Source organism: Lissotriton helveticus, chromosome 6 (assembly GCF_964261635.1).
Source record: "Lissotriton helveticus chromosome 6, aLisHel1.1, whole genome shotgun sequence".
Lineage (NCBI taxonomy): Eukaryota > Metazoa > Chordata > Amphibia > Caudata > Salamandridae > Lissotriton > Lissotriton helveticus.
The window spans coordinates 1,959,249,185-1,959,261,131 of NC_136067.1; the positions used below are offsets into that span (position 1 = coordinate 1,959,249,185).

The 11,947-nt window shown below is 44.9% G+C and overlaps 1 protein-coding gene and 1 non-coding gene across 6 annotated transcripts in view; one reads left to right on the plus strand and one right to left on the minus strand.

The window, feature by feature from the left end:
- The window catches only part of LOC144763932 (uncharacterized), a 231,242-nt gene extending 220,748 nt beyond the window's left edge, over positions 1-10,494 (minus strand). For all 5 annotated transcript variants that reach the window (XR_013596277.1, XR_013596278.1, XR_013596276.1 and 2 more), the window contains exon 1: positions 10,236-10,494. The gene's annotated coding sequence lies outside the window, so the exon portion shown is untranslated. The remainder of the gene's footprint in view (positions 1-10,235) is intronic.
- Positions 10,495-11,863: 1,369 nt separating this feature from the next.
- LOC144765446 (small nucleolar RNA MBII-202) lies at positions 11,864-11,941 on the plus strand. Its single transcript, XR_013597434.1, has one exon. It is a non-coding gene; the product is annotated as a small nucleolar RNA MBII-202 (small nucleolar RNA).
- Positions 11,942-11,947: the final 6 nt, after the last annotated feature.

Sequence of the window (11,947 nt, forward strand, 5' to 3'; positions counted from 1 at the left end):
TAGAATTCTACATCATGTCACAAAATTCAACAGTGCACCACATAATTAAACTCGACAGCATACAACACAAAATGCCATTCCACATAATTCCACTGCGATACACAATCCCACTCCACATAATTTCAGTACTCAATAACACATAATTACTATCCACATATTTCCACTGCACACCATGCAACATAATTCCACTCCACAAACCCACTCCACACCACACACTTTCACCACACACAATTCCACAACTAACAATTTCAATCCAACCTGCATAATTCCACTCCACACCACATACATCCACTACATTTGAATCCAAAACACCTGGGTAAAAGACATTGTCATTTGCATCGCCAATACGTCTAGCTCTCACAAATGTGAGACCAATTTGCATTGCAAATGCTTGGTTACCTAGAGCCATGATGTCTTTAAGATCGGAGTCTTCCTCAATCCACAATCCCTCTTGCATGTCTTTATTCCTTATACTCATTACTATCTGATCTCTAATCAACTTTTCGTGTAAGTTGCCAAATCTGCACTTAATCGCTATGTTCTTGAGGAAAGAGACGTAGTCTTCAATGGATTATTGGTGCTCTTTCTTACGTCGAAAGAAAACACGTCTTGAGACAGTGATACACAGAATGAGTGAATAATGCTCCTCCAGATCCAAAACAGGATTTTCAAACAAAGAGTTACCACTTCATTCAGGTTCTGCATTTAATTGTACACTCTTAGACCTTCAGGGCCCAATCAATGTAGGAGGATTCTTTTCTTCCGATCAGGTAATAGTGCACACCGATTATCCTCCAACATTGCAATGTAATTTACGAAACACTCCTTCCACTCTTGCCATTTAGCTTTCGGCTCACCATGATTCGTAAGAAATTCTTTGGGAGTATGTAAAGTTATACCCATATTCAATTTGCTATTTGAACTTCCTTCCATAGTTGTGTGCAATAGTGTATACAGATAAATGAAGCAAATAAAGCACAAACCCAAATAATACATGCCGTGTGGAGAAGTACTTTGAATGATTAATAACTACGATGGCAAATGTTACAAAAATTCCAGTCACACACCATATATAATGAAAACAAATCAGCTGAATGATAGAAGGAAAAGTAAAGCAACATAATTTTTTTTATATATGTTTCCTCAGCTCTCTTCGCATATTTACTAATTTGACATTTCAGAAAATGAATGCGACAACAAAGGGTACCTATACGTGAAAAATACAAGGATGTGTTGCACACAGTCGTGTTCACACTGTACATACAGGAAACAAAATGGCGGCATTCCAGGTCACATTGCATGACCTTTCCCGTAGGTGTGTATGCGTACCCAGCTTGCATGAGACTCCGGCACTGGCTGCAGTGACGTGAAGATGAGTTGACCAGGTGTGCACATGAAGGAGTGAAGACGTGCTGGTATGCTTGCGTGAGAAGTAACTGACCAATGCAGGGGGCACCAAGAACTTCAAAAGAAAATAAAGCGCTGGCTTAAACTAAATACTGAGCAATTTAGCAAAAGTAATAATGAATCACTGAAAGGTAATGCACATGATCCACAATGATCTTTAGCTGGTCCATGCTCTCAGCATCCATTGATGATTTTACAATTTCCTCTTTTATTTCCTTTTGCACAGTAGTACATGTGAATTGTAGATGACTGACGAGGTGCACCTAAAACTCAACATGTTTGTGCAGGTTGAAACATCAATTGTCACCAAAATTGTGCAGTAATCCCTTGTAGTAATGATCCAGCAAAAGTGTTTTTCTGATTTTACTTACTACTCTAACCATAATTGGCCCTCCACAATTAGTCAACTCCTCATCACTACACTTTACTACAGAGGCAATGGCCCTCTGATGGATATTTCTCCGCCGATAGAGAAGGGTGGGAATAAGGGTATCCAAATCCACGCTGGCCACCCAATGACGACCATTAATTGGCAGCCAACTCACAAGTTTGAGATTAGGTTCAAATACACCACCCTTAGGGCCATACTATAGAAATAAAGTATTACAATAGGTAGACCCAACCTATTGAAGAAGTTCAGTCTAACCAGAATTATACACACTAAGAGTAATGCAGTTGCGACACAGAATAAGAGAAGCAGAACTTGATCGCCTGAAAACATTCTATGACTCTCTCTGTTACGCATCTAGAATCAATATTAATTAGCAAAGTTTTAAAGAAAGAGCATCAGGACACAATAATACACTCAGGTAAATTTCGATAAATTGGTTATTGTATTATTGATCCAAAACCATTGTAAATAAGTATAATTTTAAGCGCTTCAGTCAAGAATCTTACAGCATGTAGTATGATACCAGACATTATCCAAAGGTTCTAATCCAGAAGAGGATGGTTTAAAAGGTTACAGATTCCTGACACTATTAATGCAGAGGATGGTTTCTTTGAAAAATACATTCTCATCAAACAGGAATTATTGATTCTTCCCACCATCAAGGGCACATGATGTTTTTTTAAGATTCACATCAAGTTGAAATTACAGGTTCCCGCTACCATCAAAGGCAAAAGGATAGTTTGTTAACAGCATTCAAAAAGGTTCTAAGCAAATGGCAAAAGGATCAAGTTTAAAGTCCTCTAAGGGCGAGTCCATAATCAAGAGCTAAAGGAAAAAGATAAAATCTGTTTTTTCACCGGAAAGTCCAAGAAAGATCAGCAAACAAAGTCATTGACAAGGGTAAAAACATTTGCCTTAGAAAAATCTGGCTTATTAGGCAAAGAAGGTTTTAGATCAGTCTGTCGAAAGTAACAACATCAGCAAAAGTAACCCAAAGCAGTAGGATGGTCTATAAACCATAAGTCTCCGCACAAAATGGAAAATAAAGTGTGTCTCGCTGCCAAATTGCTGCCGATCTGCTCCTCATTTGAGGTCTCTCTTTTTATAAGAATTGACGCTTCATGTGGTCAGTCATCACACCATAAGGTCCAGATAATCATGTGATTGGCCCTTTATTTGTAAGGTACCATATTTTGATACTCCAGCATGGTTTCACCTACATGTCATGAGAAACATCTCCTCTTTCCATCCTGCCAGGTTAGTCGACAAGAAAAGGTTACAACGTTGAAGAGAATGAGATATGTATAAAGTTTAGGTTCTCCCCAATTCACAATTCAGTGAATACTAAAAGAATGTCCTCGGTCAACTAAATGTTGCACATACAGAACAGATAAAGCAACATTTGCAGAGAACTAAAAATAAGGTCCATTGTGTTAGGCTATGAAATAAGGCATTTCAACAAAGAACGTGAAAAAGGTATTTAAACTGACATTTTCATTTGCAGTAAACTCTTAATTAGAATCAAACATAATGAAATATCAAGCAATTCATATAAAGAAATAAATGTAAAATTGTCAGTGATTATTATTTAGTAATGGTTATAGCTTTCTTCAAGATGCATACATATTGTAATTGTAATGTTTTAGTAATCATTAGCTTGTGCACACCGGGTTACGTGTAATTATACTTCAGAGTAACTTTAGACGTTATCATGAGACAAAAACTTTTCCAACCAGTGTCTTTGAGTGTTAAATCTTTTTATTTTATTATTCTATCTTTTTGACTTTTTTATATATAAATTGTGTATCTGATGTATACACTTTTTTTAGGAGAACATTCTTATTTTCTTTTTTTACTTTTTGTATACCATTTCCATCATTTTTTGTACATAATCTTTTTACATATCACAAAAACAGTTTGCTTAGTTAATAAAATATCTACACAATAAGCAACTTCAATTATCAAACACAGAATATATTCCTTTCGACGCGTTTCGGCCGTTCGCCTTCCTCAGGGATTCTGTGATTTCTTTTGCAACATCAACCGTGACATTCAGGATTGGATGCTGGGGCTCAGGTCCTCATATTGTCGGTGTCTCAGCCTGCTGCTTTACTTCCCCCTTGTGTGCTATCTGATTCTTCGCAATGGCGATCCACAGTTTCTGGTATAGATGGTGCCCCTAATGACGAGCTGCCCTCTTGAGATTGAGCCTGTGCTGCAGTTTTGTAGTTGTGGCGCTTTATTTTCTTTGATAGATGCCTCGTTGATTCTTTATGTCTGGCTTAGAGCGGCGGCATTATCTGATTCACGCATAGAAAACTTTCTATGTTGTTTGTCCCACGAGGGTGAGTTGTCACTTAGGGACCTTGAGTTTTTAATGGTGATCCTGTTGATACACCGTTTCTTCTTATTTCTTTTTTGCCATCGCGTCACTTGGTGACCTTGAATTTTTAATGGTGATCCTGTTGATGCACCGTTTCTTCTATGGGCGGGTAGCCTTATTTCTTTTTTGCCGTCGCGCTGTCCTGCATCCTGTTGTCTCCGTCTTACCGGTTCCTTGTAATTGTAATTGCATTTATATAGCGCCTACAAAATTGTGCCCGAGTTGGCTGGAGCTGTGCAGGGCAAGGCTCGGTGATTGCAGGTCCCGGTGTATGTTTTCCCAATGTCTCCTTGGGTCCCCGCATACGTTCAGGCCCCCAGTACCAGGGTCCACCGGGCTGTAGGCTCCAATTACAGTAAATTTCGCCTCCCCGTGCAGTCACGAAATGCCAATGGCAGCGGCCCTTTGCTTCACTTGCGCTGGATGGCGGGCTGGAGCAATCCCAAGCGCTTGTTAACTCTGATGAGGTGTTGAAGCGCTTTTTCAGCGAGTAGTACGCTACTCAGGAACCGATAAAGGATTAGTGGTGAATATACTGGAAGGCTGTATTTGTCTACCGTGTTAGAGCACACTGTTGACCATGACCGTCTACTAGCACTCCTGGAGTATGTTAAGATGCTGAGCCCCGAGCACAGACGATTTACCACCATGGGCTTGGTATTGGCCACGTGTCACATAGCCCTCTTAAGGAGCAGCAGCAGAATTCCCACCAGAGGGAAGTAAATGACGGTAAAGCAATGCAAAGTACAATATACCAGTCACACACCACAGCGGACCCTTGGTAGGTTGTAACCAGAGCCGGCCTGTGCTAAGATCGCTCCCTGGGCGTGGGCAGAGAGAAATGTATCGCCCTTGCTGATGGTGGTGTGTTAAATTAGGCATCAGGGGATCCCTTTTGTGTTCACAGGTCAGTGCCTGGATGAGCAGAGAATGGCCCCTGAACACAAACTTCCCTGGACCTCCTCCAGCTCATCTAAATCACTGTTAGCTGCCTCACACAGATGATGGTTTTGTGGATGTGTGTCAGCGGGGACAGAGGGTGAAAGGAGGGGGCTGAAGGGGTGTTAAAGACATTTCCCGCCGAACGATAATGAAGGACCACGGATGAGGCTGGAGCGAGATGGCAGGGGTGCTGCTGGCAGCATAACCTCACAGAATACTGTCGCCCTGGGATCAACTCACTCATGCTAGTAGCCGGCCCTTGGTGTAACTGTCCTGTAAAATACAGCAGGGACTGAGCCCATCCTGCCCTCAAGCATCCCATTCTGCCCTCAAGGAGCCCATTCTGCCCTTAAGGAGCCCATTCTGCCCTCAAAAAGCCCATCCTGCCCTCAAGGCCATTACTTACCTTGCCTTCCCTTGTGCATCTGGTCACTGCACGGTCTGGAACAGAGAGGGCAAAGCCGGAGTGTAGACCGCCCGGGCCCAGCTGGAGTGAGTCCGGCATTGAGGACCAAACCTGTGAGGAGCGAGGCACGGAGGGTACACCTCCCAAGCCCAGCCTGTGTGAGTCTGGCACAGAGGGCACAGCCTGTGAGGAGCGAGGCACGGAGTGTACACGGCCCGGCCCACCTGAGTCTCGGCAGCCGGGACTGTAAACGCGGGAACTCCCCGGACTGAAGGACGTGTGCAGGTTAAGAATAACACTCTGAATATACATATGAATCATTCCTAGAATAAATGTTACTGAAATCGTTTCATTTCAATAATCTTTATATTATCTAATATCACTACTGAAAATACCAGCTATATGAGGCAACAGAAATCCTAAGTCACATCCTTAGAATCACATTATTTTGTCAATAAAGGCATTTACATCATTATTTCACAAAAGTACCCATTACACCTTAAAATAATTTTGCAACCATTTTACAGTTTTTCTACATATTTCAAGCACAGTTTTACTGTGCTGGTTCTCATTTCTGTATCATTTTTTTGGTCGAGCCTAGGCATTGTATGCGCTGCTCTGCGGCATACTGTATTGAGGTATGGCATACATGCTCCACCCAATTCCCCGCCCATCTTTAGGTCTCGCCTGTCGATGCGCATGCGCATCGAGCAAGGCGAGAGTATTGGCACTTATCCGCTCTTTATCCACACTGCAAGGAATCGTGGCGATTCCTTGCAGTGCACGAGAAATTTAAGCTCAATGCGCATGCGCATTGAGCTTAAATGCGCGTGCACATGCCCCCAGCCGCCTACTCTCTTTCACAGCCTCCCCCAGCTCCGCCCCTCACTACTTGATTGCACGGCCGCTAGGCCGTGCCTCCCCTACTCTCCTCCCCCCTCCTCCTCCTACTCTCCTCCCCTGCCTGCCTGCCGCTAGGCCGTGCCTCCCCTACTCTCCTCCCCCCTCCTCCTCCTACTCTCCTCCCCTGCCTGCCTGCCGTGTCGCACCTCTCCCCTCTCCGCCCCCTCCCCTGCCCGCCCCCTCCCCTGCCCGCCGTGTTACGGTGAAAGGCTTGTTCTTTCCTGTGTGGCTGGGGAGCGGTCTGTCCCTTTCTTCTGCAGTAGGTAAGCAGACTGTCTCTTACCCTACCTCTGTAGATGGTGAGCAGTCCCATTCCAGAGCTTCCTGTTTGCAGTCGGGAGCTTTCCCTTTCTCTCTCTCTCTCTCTCCGCCAGGGATATTTTTGTCTGTGACGGCGCAGAGGTCAAATGTTGTTTTATTCGTACACTGACACAGCTGCCGATCCGACCCATGTCGTGACAGCCTCGCCCTGTCCTGGTTATCTGGCAGCATCTCGTGCGTGCAGGGTCCTGACCTGTCCCATTTCCTACACAAGTTTCAGCCTTTAAGTCACTGCGTTCAAGTGCGGGTCAAAATCCACAACTGTCTGAAGGTGCCACAAGTGCGCCTCGGACACGCACTTCTGGGCCCCGGTGAGACTGCCTGTGTTCTGCCAGTTCACGATAGACCCTTGCTTCCCTTTTAAAGTTACCACCTGACCCCCATGGCCACAAGCATATAATGATCCATTCCTTGCTTTCCTTATACACACGATTGTTTTCAGGTGTGCCGTTTCAACCGGGTCAGTGACCCAGGACTTCAACTCCCAGAATGCCTTAGGCACCTAATTGAAAATTCAGGACTAGAATCCTGCATCCTTGGTGAATGTGGTAATTTATTAACATTAAACACTTAACCCTTTTGCTTCCTTTAAAAGCTTAGCAGTGCAACTTGTGTGGTCAGCACTAGACAGACACACCGTGAACAGTTCACCACTTAAGCTGTGCAGTGTGCGGTGCTGTACGAGGTGTTCATGAAGGACGCTGCTGCTCTTTAACGTGGGAGGAGCAGAAAGTGCATAGAGAGCCAACCTCCTGTTTAGCTTTGCCGTTTGCGCATCACGCCCGCTCTCTCCTCGCCACACAGGTGCTGCTGACAAGATCATGTCTGCAGCCTTGATGGATGGCTCGGAATTTAATAAGCTGAGAGTCAATATAACCGCCAGGAAGCAGCCAGTCAGAGTATTGCCTGATGATGCCGTTGCCAGGTGCTGCCGCAAATGGGGGCTTCCTCTTCCGGGTGTCTGGAGAGGCCGCGGGATCGGGTTCCCGTCACCTAAACCAAATGCTAATTCCCACAAGAATTGGTGCCTCAAAGTGCCAAGTGTCATTTGCAGCACTGCAACCAAATGCTAATTCCCACAAGAATTGGTGCCTCAAAGTGCCAAGTGTCATTTGCAGCACTGCATTCTGGGACTTGTAGATCAACTGCTTATTAGAAAATGGAAATGAAATGTTCATGCCTTCAAATCTCCTCTATCTAGGGGTGGGCGATCAATTCTGCTCGCTGGCAGATTTAGCAGAGTTTTGCCACTCCGCATAATGTTTGTAACACTGAGTCCCGGCAAAGCTACGCCAAAAGCCTCATGCTGGAGGATTTTCTCGCACGCGGTAGGCAAGCGAAAGTGCGACTTGGCATCCCCAAGCGTGATTTTCGGGCGATAGAATGGTACTCAGCGAGACTTTCTCAATGTGGGTGGTTGCGACCGTTCGCTGTGAGAAAGCTGCTGCTCAGCCCTCCAACGCGCCACGTGATGCCGTTTGTGCTGATTTTGCAGCACAGAACAGGCTCCTGCGCTATAAATCATCACGAGCAGCACAATATACCGATTTCTACCCGCTTGCTGAACTCTGTGGACATTTTATGTAACTCCAAAGAATTCCACGGAGTGAAACTCTGCGAGTTCCGCCCTCACCCCCTACTTCTATCACAGACATTAAATTAGCATTGCACACCCTCTTGACATCTCAGTTTCAGATTCAACATTTATCACTCACCCTCACTCACCTTCACCCTCACTCACCTTCAACCCCTCACCCTCACTCACCCCCACTCACCCTCAACCCCTCAACCTCCCTCACCCTCATTCACCCTCAACCCCTCACCCTCACTCACCCTCAACCCCTCACCCACCCTCAACCCCTCACCCTCAACCCCTCACCCTCACCCACACTCACCCACACTCACCCCCACTCACACTCACCCCCACTCACCCACACTCACACTCACCCACACTCACACTCACTCTCACTCACCCTCACCCTCATGCTAAACCCATTAACAATTCTAAAAGCACTAATTCTAATGCTGCGAGACCTATTGCATTTCTAATGCTTGTTTTAATTGACTTCTGTTACTGTCCTTGCTAAATGGTTGCTTTTAATTTGTGAATAGGTTTGTTAGTCCCTCCTTGGTACCGCCGTGTCTGCATTTGTTACTTCCTGTAACGACTGGACCTTTTCCTTGTCTTGTTACACAGTCTGCTTCATAAGGCGTGAGCACTATTTTGTTTAATGACTAATGGGGACATGGCGGCTGCTTCCTGTATTTGCAGCGTGCACACATAGCACTTCTGGGTAGGCTGCTTCTTTTATGGATTGCTATGCATGCATTAACTTTAAAAGTGGCTACCCCGTCCCCCCACCCCCGCCCTCAGGGGACAATGGTGGCCACTGCTTGTTTTTAAACCTTTTAAGCTGAGCGCTGTGCCCACTTCAGGGACACCGCACTTTCTTTCAGCTTTTTCTTGTAACTTTAACGCTGAGCACGACACCTGCTTCAGGTACACCTCGCTCTTTCATTTTAGTTTTCTTAACTTTAATGGTGAGTGATGCGCCCACTTCAAGGACACCGAGCTCTGATTCTTTCTTTTCTATTTTTTTTTTTTTACTTAAATGCTGAGCGCAGCGCCCACTTCAGGGACACCATGCTCTCTGCACTGCAATAGGTCTAACATTTTCAAAACTGTGAGGTATAGGTATTGTAAATGAAAATGCCTTTAATTATGGTAGGTTTAACACATAAATAAAAGGCATTGTCATTTACTATGTCAATAGCTCAAAAGCTCGCAAATGCGAGACCAATTGCACTGCAAATGGTTGTTCTCAATGTGTGCAAAGTGAACATTTAGGTTTATGTGTCCAAAACGATAAATATGTCATATACAGATAATCGGATGACCCAACACTCTCAGCTAGAGGATGTGGCATAAAAGCTAGTACTCGGGGAGAGGATATGGTCTCAGGCTAAGCTGCCGACTTTTGGAGGGAAATCAGGGTTCGAGCCTCGGGGTCGACTCCACATTCTGTGAGTCTGGGAAAATCACTTAGTCTCTAGTGCCTACCAAAATATGAATGTATCCTTGTCGTAACCAGAGGTCATGTAAAGTCCGGGTCGAGTTTGCTATATGTATATCTGCACACACTCAAAAATAACTGCCGACCTTGAAGGTGGGGAACAGAGTTTGAGTCTGGCAGTGACGCTTGACATCCTACGATTCTGGGAAAAAACAGTTACTCTCCCAAGGCTAACAACATGAATGTGGGTAACACAACTAATGTTCATGTAACGCTCCTTGAAATGTTCGGGGCAGTTCGCTCTATATAAAACGATATATATATTAATATATGCTACGTAGAATCTTGTTGTGTGTTAAAATGTGTATTTACCTAAAACGTTCAGTGTCCAGAAAAGATTGGAGTTCAGTGGTAAACAGGTAGAATAGTGACGCTTTTCATCGTCATACCTTAAGCGACGTGTCTCACCTTAAGTTAAGTTCTTAGTGATACCGCCCACCTCTGAAGCAGCCTCAATTCCAGCGCGCGCCGTAGTACACTTCATCCGCCTGTAGGGCGCGCGCGCGCACACAGAAGCCGCCACGACAGAGGTTCAGTTATGCAGAGCACCCGCCATCTTCTCACTGGACAAATAGGCAACCCTTTGGGACATTACAATCACCTTGTTCGTATATCTACTCATTAAAATGTTGTATTCAAAATGAAATGTTATGAATACTTACATTTTTGTAAAAAAAAATACGCTCTCAAATCGCATGAAGTTAAAAGTTTGATGAATGATTAATTAACTCGATATTGCAGAATGGTACGCAAAAGCGCTTCACCCATATGCCTTTCCGCAACTAGGGTAAATTGTGAGTACGCTTTTTCGAATACTGTTTTTCGCTCTGTAAAGTTTCTTTCATGCGGCTCAGGATGGGAACGTCACTATTCACGTCCTTTGATTGGCTACCAGCATCGCTGCTTACCATTGGTCGTATCATTTCATATCCCACAATTCCGTGTTTTGCTTCTTCCTTTCTGCCATTTTCCTTACCCAGGTTGGTTGATTTTGTCCGGCGTTTCGATCTGTACAATCCATCGTCATCCTCTTCGCGTGTCAGCCGAAGGGGCACAAAAACCCAGGAGAATGTGTCATGGGGGATACTCCGCATGTTGCCGCAGCCTCATCGGACACCAATTGTCCTGTGGTCCCAGGGTTCCTGCGGGAGTGGTGGTGGGACAGAAGAACAGTAAATCCATCATTAGGCAAAGGCGGTGCTACCGGCCACGACTCCTGCAGGCACCGGCTGCTTAACGGGCAGCCGCTTGGATTCACAACGCTAGTTGTGAGTACGAGGGGGCAGAGACTGCTTTGTTGACATTCAATTCGGTGTACTGTCGGTCGAAATGGTTCTGGGCAATATGTTGTCTCCTCCATTTTCCACGTGGCTGGTAGTTTCAGGCTTGCGTTGATGACCGCACGTTTTTGCAGCCTGATTTAAAGCAATCGGCGCTCTTCTGCTCCTTACGCGGCGCGTTTCAAAATGCTTCCCATTTTGAAGTCTCAGCCTAATTTAAGGCCGGCCATGGGCTACCGCTGACCGCTCAACCGTATTTGGGGTGGTGGGGAGCTCTGTCCCGAGTACGTCTCTTGCTATTTACACAGGCTGAATGTATCCCCGAATAGTACGTGAAAGTATGCCTGCAAGTTTGAGTGCCCCAATATTTGGAATCGACCCGGTGGTTTGTCCATGCGAGAGGGATACGCAGTGTGGTATGTTAAAAGTGCGCTCCCAATTACCATACTTTTATTGGTCTAGTTACAAATTCCCCATGCACATTTCACTGTGTACCAATAGAAATGTTGGTTTGCAGCGCTAAAATCGACATTCTTTGCAGTGCACCTCAGGTTAATGAAGCCTTGTTTCTGTGGCGTGGGGTGCAGCTTTATTTCCTGATCTTTTAGTGGGTAATTTTGTAAACTTTCCTCAACAAGTGAGATGTAAATCAAATTTGCCTTCGAAAAACAAATTCTACGTAGTTAAAGAAGCATCTTCTCGCCGAAAGTGATTGTTGGTGCATATGTTGAGCTCTTTACATGGTCTACAGTCACATGATGACATTCCGGAATCTCTGTACCTTATTGATGATCCTTTTTGAACCCTTTTCCAGCTGATGACTGTAGACCTTGTGGGTGG